Source organism: Oryctolagus cuniculus, chromosome 2, assembly GCF_964237555.1.
Source record: "Oryctolagus cuniculus chromosome 2, mOryCun1.1, whole genome shotgun sequence".
Taxonomy (NCBI): domain Eukaryota; kingdom Metazoa; phylum Chordata; class Mammalia; order Lagomorpha; family Leporidae; genus Oryctolagus; species Oryctolagus cuniculus.
Window position 1 is genome coordinate 29590584 of NC_091433.1, and position 15839 is coordinate 29606422.

The following is a 15839-nucleotide window of genomic DNA, read 5'->3' on the forward strand; positions in this document are numbered from 1 at the left end:
GCCTGGAAAAGCAGTAGAAGATGACCCAGGTCCTTTGGCCCCTGCACCCGTATGGGATACCAGGAAGAAGCACCTGGCTCCTGGCTTCAGATGAGCGCAGCTCTGAACTTTGCGGCCATCTGGGGAGTGAACCAGCGGATGGAAGACCACTCCCTCCGTCTCTCTCTCTCACTGTCTGTAACTCTAATTCTCAAATAATAAATAAAATCCTAAAAAATCTTCTATTTATTCTCAATTTACTTTTGCCCTTAGCAAATAATATTATATACTTTACTTGTTTACATGGGTTTTTGTTAGCCTCCTCCATTAAAATGTAAGAAAATAAGAGTGAAGAATTTTGGTGGTTATGCTGCAATATTCCCAATAAATGAAAGAACTGTAAGTGGTTGACAAGCTTGGGGATATGATGCTTATCTCTGTATGTTTGTGAGTATGTTTGTGTACTGGAAGTGGGTGAGGATGATTTTAGGGTGATAGTCAGAGACCATGGTAAGGCATGCTATACCCAGATGTTTACACTTGATCATTTTGTAGATGAAGGAAAAAAGTGAAGGATATTAATTATGGTAGTGGCACAGTTAATCTTTTAAAATATTTCATTATTTTATTTATTGGAGGGGTTGGGAGAGAAAGGGGGAGGAAAGGGGTGGGGGAGAGAAACAGTTCAGCTGATCCACTCTATGAATGCCGTCTATGGCTAGGGTTGTGATGGGGCCAGAGCCAGGAGCTCAGAATATAATATATACAAATATACAAAGCTTGTTTTTTTCCCCTAATCTAACATCTCACTCAGACAAGTTTACCAATATTATATTGAAGTAACTTGGTTGAAGAAATGCGAGTAAGAAAATTACTTATGATGACTTTGAGAGTATGATATATATCATAATGATTAACTTCTAATTATTAAAATAGCTAATACAGGAACAAATATTATAGCCACAAACTTGATTTTCCAGTTGACATTCTCTGTTATCCAAGTTTCCTCACAATAGTTTTTCTTTTATTAGGTTCTTTCATTTCCAAAACTACAGTTTTGTCAATTAGAAAAAAAGTCCATTGAAACAATAAACTTTCCAAATTTGCCTTGCTTAATGCAATTCCTATATAAATGCAATTACCCAAAAGCATTTTCTGATGTTTGCTTAACACAGACTATTAATGACACATGAGGTATTTGTGGGCAATGCAAAGCAATCTAAAATTTAATAGGAAAAATGAAGACATGCCATTTTTTAGAGAACAATGCATTGTATATTTGAGATAGGATATTAAATGCTTTGTACTGATCCCAGTGTCCTCCTGTTTAATAGATCTGAACTTTTATCATCACATTTTGCTGGTGTATTCCATGTATGCATAACTCTTAAATCATTTATGAAGCATGTATAGAACAATATTGTTTACTTTTTTCATGTAATTATGAATAATTAAATGATCTACTGCCAGACGCTCGCCAGCGAGAGTCCAGCGTAGTAAAGACACGATCACTGCTTACTCGGTTCTCATGGAACCTTATTCATCCAGATAGAGGCGAAAAAAAAGAAGCCAAGCCCCCTCCGCCCCCCTACACAATACTATCCCCATTATATACCCAAGGTTCCCCTAGCAGGACGCTCCCAGCCAATGGCAAGTCTGTTCACATGCAGTCCATGCAGGCACAGTCCAATCAAGTTGAAGGGCACATAGTGCCTCAGGTCGAAAGTTCATCTTGCTCCATCGGGGTTGTTTGTGTGTCTTCAGGACATCCTGTGGTTAGCACTTCCTTGACTTGTTCTGCTCAGCAGCCATCACTTCCTTAACTTGTTTTGCACAAGTTGTTACAACAGGCCATGCAAACAGCAAAGTGAGGAAGTTCCCACAGGTGGCCAGCCTGTGGTTCCCCCACAATCTGCAACTAACCTGCAGTGTTTACAGAAGTTTAGGCAAATGGCTCAATAAAAGAAGATAACCCTTTGTAAATGTACAAGTTTACTTCATAAAATTCATGGAAAATTAAAAACAGAAGATAAGTCTGTTTTGATGCAAATATTTTTGAAATCCACACATACAAGGGTTTCCATAAAGTAATGGGAAAGATAGTTTATAAAAAAATACTTGTCTTTCAAAATTTTTGAACCAAAATAAATTTATCTTTTAATGCTATCTCCCATAACGTTTTTAAGATTTATTTATTTATTTGAAAGTCAGATTTACACAAAGAGAAGAAGAGACAGAGAGAGAGAGGTCTTCCATCCAATGCTTCATTCCTCAATTGGCTGCAATGGCCAGAGCTCAGCTGATCAGAAGCCAGGAGCCAGTAGATTCCTCCAGGTCTTCCCATGTTGGTGCAGGGGCCCAAAAACTTGGGCCATTCCTCTACTGCTTTCCCAGGCCATGACAGAGAACTGGATTGGAAGTGGAGCACCAGGACTTGAACCAGTGCCCATATGGGATACCAGCAGGGCAGGCAGTGGGTTTACTCACTATGCCACAGCACTGGCCCCTCCCATAACTTTTTGATGTCCCTCCATATATAGACATCGCAAAATTAATAAACTATTTGATAAATTGTTATAGTGAAGTGGGAAAAATCAGATAGATTAAGTTCATGAGTTGAAGGCCACACCTACCCTACACCCATGTAATCTTATCATTAATCAGATGACCCCTCCCCATGATGCAACTCCCCTTATCTGGGACCTGGGGCTGTACTATGTAACCACTCTGCTTTTCAAAGCTAAAAAGAAGTCTGGGAAAGGGAAGGCACCCTCCCTTTTTCTCTCTCCTCACCTCATGAACCCAGGAAGAGCTGAACAGGGTATGAAATTCCCTTTCTACATTTCCTGGCCCACTCTCTCTAAATGAAGCCCTCATGTGCCTGTGTATTCTCACTTTCTAAATAAATCTTACCACGCTGCTTGCTGTATTTGAGCTTGTGCTTAGAATTCTTCTCTAAGCAAAAGGGAAGAGCCTGGGATATTAATTTTGGCTCAACCACAACAATAGGAGAATTGACAAAATGAGAGAAATAATTTATTGCCTCCCTTACTATTTCTGGTAAGAATTTTACTGCATGTGTTTATAATCTAATTTACAAAGAAGACAACTTACTCTGTGATAAGAATGATTTTTTACAAGATCAAACGCTTGTGAACTGGGTTCACAGGAAAGGAACTAGTCTCCTGCATAGCTATATTAAAAAAATGGTTTTAAAATATTTAATTTCATCAACTTTAAAGACAGAACAAGAAAAAGACAAACAGGCAGAGGGAGAGAGAGAGAGAGAGGGAGAGAGAGAGAGAGAGATCTGTTGGTTTACTCCCCAAATGCCTATAACTGTCTTGACTGAGCTGCATCTGTGGCAGGTGCTTGGAACCCTATCCTGATTCCCAGGTTCCCATATGGCTGTCATGGACATAGATACTTGACCCATGATTTACTGTCTCCCAGAATGCATTAGCATGAGGCTGAACTGGTGTGTATGCCCATGAGTAAAAACAAATTTTAAGCTTAAGCTAAGCCTAGAAGTGACAATGTCCCATCATGTAGCTGCCACCACAAAGCTTGGATGTTATCTCTGAATTTTGCTACTGGTAAAATATTTGTTGGACAGCCAAACAGAGCTGAAACCAAAGTTCTGCATATCATACTATCATATTAGCACTGGCTCCTGATGACACCAATGACAAAGCCAGTTTATCCTTAATTAGGCCATTTCATAGCTCCAAAACCAAAAGTTTGAGAACCTTTCCCAATATGTGATTTCTGATCATGTTATATAATTACGTAATGTCTTAGAAGGCGATAAGCAGTGGGTGATGGTGATCTGCCTGCTTGTGGCTGATACTGCTTCTATGATGTGTCCCCAGTCTGTGCCCTTTGATAGACCTGAGCCAAGAACTGCTTAACTATGTTCCTGCTAGTGGAATGCTTTAATTAAAATTATTTTTTCTAGACATTAAATTGAAAGATATGATTGCATAACATTTTGAAAAAAATCACAACAGAGAAATGTGGTTTTATGCAAAAATATAGAGCAAATATATCTATATGAAAAGAAGTTTAGTTTTTAGCCATTTTTAAAGTACAAATAAATTTGATATAACAGTTATTCAGTGATGGTGCCAATATATCTTAGACTGAAATTATATAAGGAAAAATTACATATAAAATGGATAGAATTTTTTAAGATAACATATTTTTGGGGAATTTATTTAGTCTAGTGTTCATGCTAGCAATCTTTAATCAGGAGTCCAAATGATTAACTTTCAAATATATCAAAGGAAAAAGAAATGATCAGACTAAGAAAGACAGAACTCCCAAGATAAGCTAGTCAGGTATCCCTTAAGCTAGTTTTCAATAGCAAGCTGGAAAATACATTATTTTGCATTTAGCTTAACATGGGGAACCTATTAGGAAATTCTCCATCTGTTCAGGTGTCTATGAGAGTAATTATGTAGAAACAGAGTGTCTTTAAAAATATTTTCCTAGAGGATGGCATTGTGACTCAGTAGGTTGGCCTGCCATTTGCACAGCAGTATTCTGTGCTGGAGTTCCAGTGCCAATCCTGGCTGCTCCACTTCCTGTACAGATTCCTGCTAATGTACCTGAGAAGGTAGTGGACGACAGCCCAAGCACTTCGGCCCCTATCATCCATGTGGGATACCAGGATGGAGTTCTTAGCTCCTGGCTTCAGCCTGGCACCGACCTACCTATTGTGTTCATTGGAGGAGTTTATCAGCAGGTGAAAAATTCTCTCTCTCTCTCTCCCTCCCTCCATTCTTCTCTTTCTTTCTCTCTTTCTCCCTCTCCCTCTCTCTGTCTTTCAAACAAATAAATCTTTAAAAGGATAAAATAAATGTTTCCTCTCAAATTCCACTATGCTCATATTTGTAATTTCCCAGTTGAATCTCACAATATTTGCTTGCAAAGCATACACTATCAAACCTAAGTTATGCACCTTTAGCCATTAGCATTTGGAAAATAAAACAAAGCTGGTGAAAAATAGAAAATGCCACCTTTACAAATGTATTCTCATTTGGAAAATTCACAATCTTTATGTGCTCTGTCTCAACTGAACTTATATTAATACCATAATGTAGAAAAGTCTAACTAGAACCAATTTGATGAGCAGCCAGTTATCTACATTAAACATATGTGTTACTATTCATTGTACAAGTAAACCTATTATTTCCAAGAAAAATCAGAGTCATTAAATCAGAAAGGCTTACTGAAATAGAACTCTGCTAGACAAAACTAAGAATTTCTATATTAGAAGAAAACATACATATCATTTCTAAGGACATGCTAATAGACATAATTAGCACTATAAAGTGTTCAAGAGTCTTGAGAAAACTAATACGAGTGTTAAGTTTGAATATGGTATGGTAGATTACTTCAGAGGTCATCTACATATTCTATTATGAACAGGTTTAAGCATATTAATGCTTTAAACAAGCTAATGAGGAAGTAGATATTCTTTGAATCAAAAAGCTGGAAAATGAATATAAGGAGATAATTGAACACCCCAAATTAAGAGAGATTTCTAGCTAAATATGGTTTCCATTTTTAATCTTAGTGACAAATTACTGACTTATTTTTAAAAGTCCCTCATTGGAAGTCGAGTTCCATAATAATATCTGGCTGCTTCTCAATTTCATATACCCACAATGCTTTCAGTATAATGCAGGGATTTGCATACCTGTTTGTAAGATTTCAAACTAAGATTTAAGTATCAAAAATGGTGAGAATTATAGTAACAGTACTCATACTTCTACTGGTAGTTAATGGGTTCTACTCTAAAATCTGCTCTCCATTGAAAGTTCAGTTAACATTCACACTCATTAGAAAAGCTAGCATTTTTATATACTTTTGTGTATATTCATTTCCTTTTATAACTCCTGTTGAAACTTTGCTTCTCTAGCTCTCAATTCTCAGCCGTTTCAGTTAAGCTGAAATTATTGAAGATTACCTCATGGCATTTACTATCTCCCTACCTTGTCCTTGCATCTTCATACGGTTTTCCTTCACTCATCCTAAATGATTCATCTCAGCCATTACTCCAAGATGTTTTTTCTTTTCATCAAAAAATCCAACAAGTCACTCGATGCTGCTTTACTTGTTCCCATTTTAATTTATCCCCACTGCTTTGATGCCAATCATACGAGTGTAATTCCTGACTTACTAATTTATCTTTACCTTTGCATTCCTATAAACTTAAAAACCAGGTAGGACTTCATCTAACTTGGCACTATAAATATATAGCATAGTTTTTCATTCAATGAATGTGTGATGAATTTAACTTATTAGATCAATTATACAAAATGGAAAAAGGTAGCAGCATGGAAGATCAAGTCAATGGAAGTCATTTTTATTCTAATTTATAATAAAACTATTCAGTTTCCACCAACTATAGGCTTATTGGTTGATTTATTTGTATTCCTTTTTCCAATAAATTCTTAGTGAGGGCCTGCTAAGTACCTGGCCCTAGTGTAAGGCGTTATGCAAACAGTCTCAGCCTTAAAAGAAAAAAAAGAAATTCATATTTTATCAACACACTATCTTAATATTGAAAATAATATTAATAATAATAAATGAAGCCATATAAGATAAAAAAGGTCTGCTTATATTGAAATTTCCTATGTCTGAATTATATACATTATAATTATATATACTATAATGTGTCAATAGTATGCTGTAGTGAAAGATTCCTAAAGAACAAATGTAGACTACAATGTATCAATATTTTCTACTGCACCATTGTGAAAAGAAGAACAATGAGACAGTTCTCAAATAATTTTGCCAGGAGTCTCCACCTTCACAATTGCTTTTTGTGTAGTTTTACCATTTCTCTACAAACCTTTCCTTCCTCTGCTGCACAACACTCTCAAAATTGAACATTCTTTGTACTAAAGCATCCCTAGTCTTTTCAGCAGCTATTTCTCTTGGTTTGTCTTATTCCTCCTGAGGACCCAATGCCAGAACCAACCAACAGCAATTAGGAATCCTTTTACTTAAGGATCTGATATCCCTTAAGCACTTGAGTAGAGGCTTAAAATTTTATGTGAGAAATAGCAGCACACTAAAATGGAGTGAACACCTGCAGGTGGTAGATAGTGAATGGACAAATAATACTGTGTGATTTGAGGGCAAATCAACTAGTGTTTCCACATTTCAGTTTATACTTCCACATGAAAGAACTGGATTGTGTTCCTGGATCCTGACCCTGGCTCCAGGTCCATCCTGACCATTGTGAGCAGAAGGATCTGTATAAGGGTCTGCTCTGTTTCTGTCTATGTAACTCTCTCAAATAAATAAAAATTTATAAATATAAAATTATATATATTTATGAATATGTTATTTTATTACATTATAAACATTAGGGAAATAGTTTTGGAGCGAATAGAAATGAATGGAAAATCATAATTAAAATGAGTGGGAAAAGTTTATGAAATAGGACAAATATAAGTATACATGCATATAAATGGAGAATTATAGATATTATGTATGTGAAACAAAATATACTACTTTTTAAGGATTTATTGTATTTAATTGACAGGAAGAGTTAGACAGAGATTCAATCATTCATTCATCAGAGAAACTCTGATTCATTGCCCAAATGGCTTCAAAGGCCGTCATTTGGTGAGGCTGAAGCCAGTAGCCAAGAATTCCATCCAGATCTCCCATGTGGGTGGCAGGGACCCAAGCTCTTGGGCAATCTTCTGCTGCTTTTTCAGGTGCATTGGCAGGGAGCTGGATTGGAAGTGGTGAGGGTAGGATTCAAATTGCAGCTTACGCGGGATGTTGGTGTCATAAGCAGCAGTTTAACCCACTGAGCTGCAATGCTGGCCCCATAAAATATATTATTTTTTGGTTGGAATGGATTTTCTCTGCTCTATTTTTCCTAGAAATTTATTTTTCTGTATCTGAAATCTCAGTTTAATTATTTAACACTGATTATGGAAATAAAATATCAGCAAGTTCAACTACCCATTTAGTGGGGTTATGAATTTTCATGTTTCACAACCAAATTTGGAGCTTGGTGACTCAGTGAACATAGACTTCCTGTATTGTATTTCAAATTATCTTGATTCCAAAATGTCTACTGGTTCTGTTTCCTACTAGGGAAAGCCCATGTTCTGCCAATATCATTGCCTTTTTCTGATTATGAGTCTTTTCTCCTATTTTGGATCCATTCTATTATTAAAGTTAATGTATTGCTCTGTAGCATACACCATGCCTCCATTAGACTAGGGCACCTAATGAACATCAGAGAATTAGCAGATAGTTAAATTCCTCTTGTCTTTCTCCCTGTTAGGAAACACATGGTCCTATTACTCTCAACTAATCTAAAGATTCCTAACACTGTACTTCATCTGTTAAAGGCTAATATGCTATAATGCAAATGTTACTGTGAAGTTACTGATTTGAGGAGTGATGCTGTGTAAAACAATGATGAATATTGCTATGTCTGGATGTCCTGCATAGTATCTGCATCAGGAAGATAATGAAAGACAGAGGATTTTCTTAGGAAACATGTTGAATTTGATTTTTTACTTTACTGTAAAAGTAACAAACAGGCCAAGTTACTATCAGGCAGCAAGATGTATGATACAGTTCTCAGAATTGTTATCCAGGCTGATAAAATGATTTTTAAATCATCACTTTATAGTACTGATAGGAGTCTCAGGGAGAATTATACCATACAAGAAAATATTAAAAAATAAAAATTGATTTAAAAATCATCATATGCAAGTATGGTTGACAGCTAGAAAACACAGAAGTTTGGGTAAGATAACCATAGCATAATGTTCTGGTAGTTGGACTGTATTTTGAAATTCTTGGAAACTGTGTGTGTGTGTGTGTGTGTGTGTGTATGCAGAAAGAGAGAGAGTAAATTAGGGAGGAATAATGAGAAATGAGAAGCTGAAAAGGAAAGAAAATTTGTCTGTCAATGGATCATGGCTGATGAGGTGAAGTTTCTCAAATTGACAAGAAATTCAGAAAGGACAATCCTTGGGCCCCAGATCTCTGCCTTTTGACATTTTCTTTTTTTCTCTAATAAAGAGGGTAAAAAGTCAAACCACCTCATAAACTTCACGTCTTGGAGCTTTCTGAACCAATGACAACTGGTCTGAGTCAGATTATCATATCAGCACCTACAATCTGTCAAAGCACAAGCGGTAGCCAGTAGCAATGGCAGCTGGAGACTGCTGAGGCCTCTGAGGATTCTAAATACATAGCAACCTTCTCCCCTGCGTGAGCTCTATACAAAGTGAGAAATAAGGAAAACAATAAAGTAAAAAGAAAGTTGAAAAAAGCTATGTATTTATTTATTATCGAAAAAGATTAGATTGGAAGAAGTGAGATTTATTTAGAAGCAATAGATTTCATAATGTCAAATCCGAGATTTAGAAAAAAAGTGCACCAGTAAATAAAATAGTGTTGAACCAAGGTAACCTCTGTACAGAAGGCCTGGAGCAGAGGGACAAACGTAGCTATTTCAGACGAGATTCAGAGAAACTATATGGCTCCCAAACACTGCACTGTGAATCAGTTGGCAAGGGAGAGTGGACAAATTGTGTGTGCCATAATTCTAAGCAAATCAATTTACATTTACCCTTAATTGAACTCTTTCAATATCTAGAACAGATAAATAATTTTATTTAGGGCTTCATTCATATCCGTGTTTTAATGTTCGGTGATAGTTTTATTAATTTTACAGCAAATAAGGATATGCAGCAATCAATACAGAGAAAATTCACTAAATGGGAGATTTTTCATATTTTCTTCAGAGGTATGCACTTGGCCATTAAAGAGAATGATGATTAATGCCCAGAGTCATGCACTATGAAGACTGTAGTGATTTGTCATCATATACTCAGAAGCTATGGAGAAATTAAGGACAAAGCATATTTAGAGCTAGTGATAATTGCTTTCTTTTAGCAAAGACAATGAGATGACCTTTTGTTTTCATACCAGGTTTTCTTAAGTATGTACCTTTTTAAACTCTGGAATTATTTTATTCTAGCATAGATGTGGTTCAGGGGCTTATCAGTATAATTTCAAATTGTGTTTTTATCAGCTCTTAAGTCCAACACATTTTATTTTATGTACTCACATTCTGCTATTCTAATTACAACTTCTATATGTAGTATTTTGCATTTTGCCACTGTAACTGGTGTTCACATCTAATTGCAAGTATCCTTTTTATAATTATCTACATTCCTTAAAGTTAGATAACAATGATCAAATAAGCATTCACACCAGTGTGATTTTATAAAAATATCTAACTTGATATTGATTTATAAAATTAATATAAAAGATTTTAACTAAACAACTAAATTTTTTGATTGCTTATTTAACAAGATCTAACTATGTGGTTATGCTAATTGAAGTAATCATATAAATTGAAAAGTGAATATAGATTTACCATATGTCAAATGCATTGTGGAAATATAAATAAATTCTATGAAGCTTGATATGGTCAGATATGCAGAATTTTACTTTAAAATATTTCTACTAGATTATAATATTTGTAAGACATGATTCTGAGAATTTGGGCTTAATATAACTTCAATATAGTATAAAATACATCAGTAATATAATAACAAAAGTTTATTTTAAGTTAAATTTGTATAAAATCACTTAAACGGTCAAATGGAGATGACTTACATTTTAAATCTGAGTTTTTCTGGTCTTTTGAGCCACATGTATATAGCTGATCATTCTCTTTTAATCTTCTGGGTTGGAAAACCACAGAAAAAGTCACAAACAAATATGTAAAAGAACATCTCAAACAAGCATATATCTCAGCTATTTATTTATTTTTTTAACTTTTATTTAATGAATATAAATTTCCAAAGTACAGAATATGGACTACAATGGCTTCCCCCCCATAACGTCCCTCCAACCCGCAACCCTCCCCTTATCCACTCCCTCTCCCCTTCCATTCACATCAAGATTCATTTTCGATTCTCCCTATATACAGATCAGTTTAGCATACATTAAGCAAAGACCTCAACAGTTTGCTCCCACACAGAAACATAAAGTGAAAAATACTGTTTGAGTACTAGTCATAGCATTAGATCCTATTAACACAGACATTCATAGCCATTGCCAGCATCAATAGTGAAACTTCTAGCCATTCTCAAAGTACTTTCTTGGCCTTATCCTACTCACAGACCCCAGCTTCCTTCCGAAGGGAACACAGTCCTGACTTTTTTAGTTATGACTTATTTACATGGCTTTATGTCTTGATTATTCAACTGGCATCTTTTTTGACCTATAGATTTGTCTTGTGATTTCAAAATGCCTTTTAGTTCTCTTTATGATATAGCAATTTATTTATTTACTGAATATCCATATTTTATTTTCTTGCCAACTCATCTGAAAAAGTAACTGAGTTGCTAGCTTACAGAGCTATGCATATCTGAACTGTGTACCATTCAATATTTTCCCTATTCTCTGAATCGTGTGCACATTACTAATTGAATCTAGGTCTTATTAAATCATTTTAATCTCTTCAGCAAGATGATGTTTGAAAGTTCTGATTACTTTTAGTGAGAAAGGAAATTTCAAATAAGTCCATGTTGATATTTCTAATTCAAATGCAAGACACAGTTTGTACTTAACATCTGTTTTTAAAGATTTATTTTATTTATTTGAAAGGCAGAGTTACAGGGAGAGAGGATGACACACACACAAACAGGGAGAGGTCTTCCATCCACTGGTTGACTCCTCAAATGGTCACACTTGGGTCTTCTGCATGGGTGCAAGGGCACAAGCACTTGAGCCATCCTCCACTTCTTTCCCAGGTGGTTTGCCAGGGAGCTGAATAAGTAGTGAGCAGCCGGGACTTGAACTGGCTCCAATATAGGATACTGGCACTGCAGGTGGCAGCCTAACCATTCACGATGCAGTCCCCGACGTCTTTTATTTCACATCTGTATCTCTTTTGTTCTATACCAAGGAAACTAGTTCTCAAGAATTTATGTAATTACTGAATACTCCATAATTATTTAGTTAGAAATTATTATTTTAATACTTTCAAGTCAGTTTTGTTCATTTTCCAACACTCAAAGCCCTCTTTTTGGGCTTTAGCTTCATATGGAATTCAAATGATGACATTTGCTTTCTTAAGGTGCCATAAGCTGTTCTCTTCTCCACTTCTATCTCTATCTCTCCCCTTTATGTACTCTGTGTCTATCTTGCTTTATTAATATCACTGTACCTTCAGTATCTCCCCAGTGTGCGACACAGTCTTGAAGGAAGTTCTTGCAACTCAGATTCTAGATACATTGCAAACACTTCAGATCTTACTAAAAAATGTTTATTCTTATGCCCTACTGGAACGGGCAAAAATTTTCCAGTTTCACTGGTTGTTCTTGACTATCCCTGCCATGATTACTAGTGACTATATTTTTGATATTTTGAGATTCCCATTTAATTCTTCTCATGAATTTCTTTTTCCCCCTTTTGCAAATATACTGTTTGTCTTTTGGTTTTTCTGGTTTGTTCTTCCCCCCTGATATTTTTAGAATTTGAAGAGATAATTTGTCACTCAACTTTATTAGATGTCCATTAGTTTCAGTTTTTTCTCTGTAGATGTGCCATTAAATGTGTGAAATAAAGAAAATTCAATAATCAAGCTTCCACTACTATGTCATCATCAAATTTTAAACCTTTCCTTTCAAAAATAATTCTTATACTTTGCCTCTCAGACACCATTTTGAACTGATTCTCAGTCATGTTCACAAATCCTTCACACTCTCATTGCTGATGTCATTTTACCTTCCCATTCTCAAAACTCTGAAGTGACACATGTAGCAATACTAAACTTATCTTCTTACACCCACTGCTTAAATGGATTAGTTATCTTTTACTGAGTACCAAATTGCTGTCTAAATCTTGTGCCTTAAATGAAATCAGAAAAAAAATCATTACACATTATCCAAGTAGATAAGTGATTTTAGTAGTTTATTTGAGGTCATCTGGCCTAAGGTTTTCTGTGGCTGCAGTCAAGGAGTTGGTCTGAGTGGCTGAAGAACCACTTCTAAGATGGAATACTAACACATTGCTGACGATGTTTTTTTCTCAGAAAGTGAAATTCTTCACAAAATGACATCAAGAAATGGGCACTGACCGGTATCCCACAGGGTAAGTGATCTCAGAGGAAGAGACAATGACCAAGACAGTTTCTCCAGTGTTTTTATAACCTAATATTAGTAGTAAAATAACATCACTTCTGAAAATATTCTGTTGATGACATGGATCAATCCTTGTACAAGATGGAAAGGGAATGCGCCATGGGTTAGAAATCCATGGAGGTCATTTTAGAGGCTGGCTGTGAGTGTCCGACGTCTGTTGCAATATAATTCAAGTCTTTAACACATGCAAATCACACTCATCTCATCTCAATGTCCTCAAAATTCATTTCTGGGGCTCGCGCTGTGGCACAGAAGGTTAAACCTCCACCTGCTGCACCAGCAACCATATGACCACTGGTTCAAGTGCCGGCTGCTCCACTTCTAGTCCACCTCTTTGCTAATAGCCAGGGAAAGCAGTAGAAGATGTCCCAAGTACTCTGGCCCCTGAAACCACGTGGGAGACCAGGAAAAGCTTCTGGCTTCTGGCTTCAGATCAGCATAGCTCTAGCCATTGCTGTGCATTTGGGAAGTGAACCAGTGGATGGAAGATACTTTCTCTCTCTCTCTCTCTCTCTCGCTCACTCACTTGCTCTTGCTCCCTCTCCCTTTTCTTCTCCCTCTCCCTCTCCATCTCTCTGTAACTTTACCTTTCAAATAAATAAATAAATCTTAAAAAAAATTTATCCCTTTACAACCTCAGCTCACAATCAAGGGTCACACCATCTGAAAAAGGCCAGGGATGCACAGAGATCTTCTAGTTGATTAAGCTCAATTCACCAAATATCCATTCTCCTACTGTATATGTAGGAGTTATACATTATATGTATACATTATATGCTCCAACAGAAAATGGTACATCAGAAATAAGGTAATTAAACAATCCTGCTAAAAATAAAGCAAAATTAGAGAAATATAGATGTCTCTGGTCCTAAATAATTCTAAAATTCCTTGGGCATGTGCTATTGGGGCCAGTGCTGTGGCGCAGAGGGTTAATACCCTGGCCTAGGCCAGCACTGCAGCTCAATAGACTAATCCTCCGCCTTGTGGCGCCAGCACACCTGGTTCTAGTCCTGGACGGAGCGCCGGATTCTGTCCCGGTTGCCCTCTTCCAGGCCAGCTCTCTGCTGTGGCCAGGGAGTGCAGTGGAGGATGGCCTAAGTGCTTGGGCCCTGCACCCCATGGGAGACCAAGAGAAGCACCTGGTTCCTGCCATCGGATCAGCGCGGTGCGGTGCACTGGCCGCGGCGGCCATTGGAGGGTGAACCAACGGCAAAGAAAGACCTTTCTCTCTGTCTCTCTCTCTCTCACTGTCCACTCTGCCTGTAAAAAAAAAAAAAAATGCCCTGGCCTGAAGTGCCGGCATCCCATATGGGCCCCAGTTCAAGACCCAGCTGCTCCACTTCCAATCCAGCTCTCTGCTATGGCCTGGAAGAGCAGCAGAGGATGACCCAAGTCCTTGGGCTCCTGCATCCCTGTCCTTGGGCTTCCTGGAGGAAGCTCCTGGCTCCTGGCTTCGGATCGGTGCAGCTCCGGCCGTTGTGGCCAATTGGGGAGTGAACCATCAGATGGAAGACCTCTCTCTCTCTCTCTCTGCCTCTCCTCTGTCTGTGTAACTCTGACTTTCAAATGACTAAATAAATAAATCTAAAAAAAAAAAAAAAGAAGCACCCTATTTATTACTCAATTCTATTCTTGTCCTAAAGTGACCATCCTAGCCTCTTGATTCCACTATGATTTTTGGTTCTGCACTTTCAGTCATTTTTCTTTTTTCATGAAATGTGGCAAATATTTGCAAATGAGTAGCCTTAGACTGAAGATCACTTTTTTTTTATTGTGTGTTTCTTAGTATCCTTCAGGTATAGTTAGTAAATTTTTTATGTATAAATCACCTAAAAATTTTGGGTCTACTATGAGTGTTACTGGGGATCACTCCATTTGACAAGGACCCATTCATAAATTTCTTTGGAATAAACCTCTTATAGGTTAATCTTTTACATAGTTGGCTGAGGAGTAGTGCCTTTAAGTTTCTTAGAAGCTATATTATTGGAAACCTTCCATGAGGAACACCCATAAATCCTTCAGAGAGCCTTTGGGGTGTGTGTGTGTGTGTGTGTGTGTGTGTGACATCCTCAATATTTAGATATGTAAAGCAGTAAATATTTATACTACACAGAACTTAACAAAGCACTCTAAAAGCACACTCTTCACTTTCGTTTGAACTGTGCTTCACTGGAAGTGCCTTCAATATGTTCTTTGCTTAGAAGCAGTTTCTTATTTTTAACATCTTTTGATATTTGTAAAGGTTGAGAATTTTAATAATTATCAAACCCTGAGTCTTTTATGTTTAAATTCTTTCTTTGGATGTAATGTTCTTCTTTTAAGTTTATTATAAGCAACAAGATGAAGAAATGACACCTTTAACATCCTGAATGGAAATTTCCTTAGCTAAATCATCCAGTGCATTAGATGTGCTTTAAATTTTCTACATTACTGTAGATAAATATGCTTCTCAACCATCTACTACTATATACCAAGAACTTCTCTTACTCCAGTTTCCAATAACTTATTACTCAAAGTTCATATTTCCAATAGCAGTCTATTCAACATAATTTATTTTTTAAGTATGTTTCTCACAGTCCCTTCAGTCTCCACTATTGTCCAGTCACAAAGTTTATCCCATATTGTAGATTATTGTTATGTTAGCCTTCC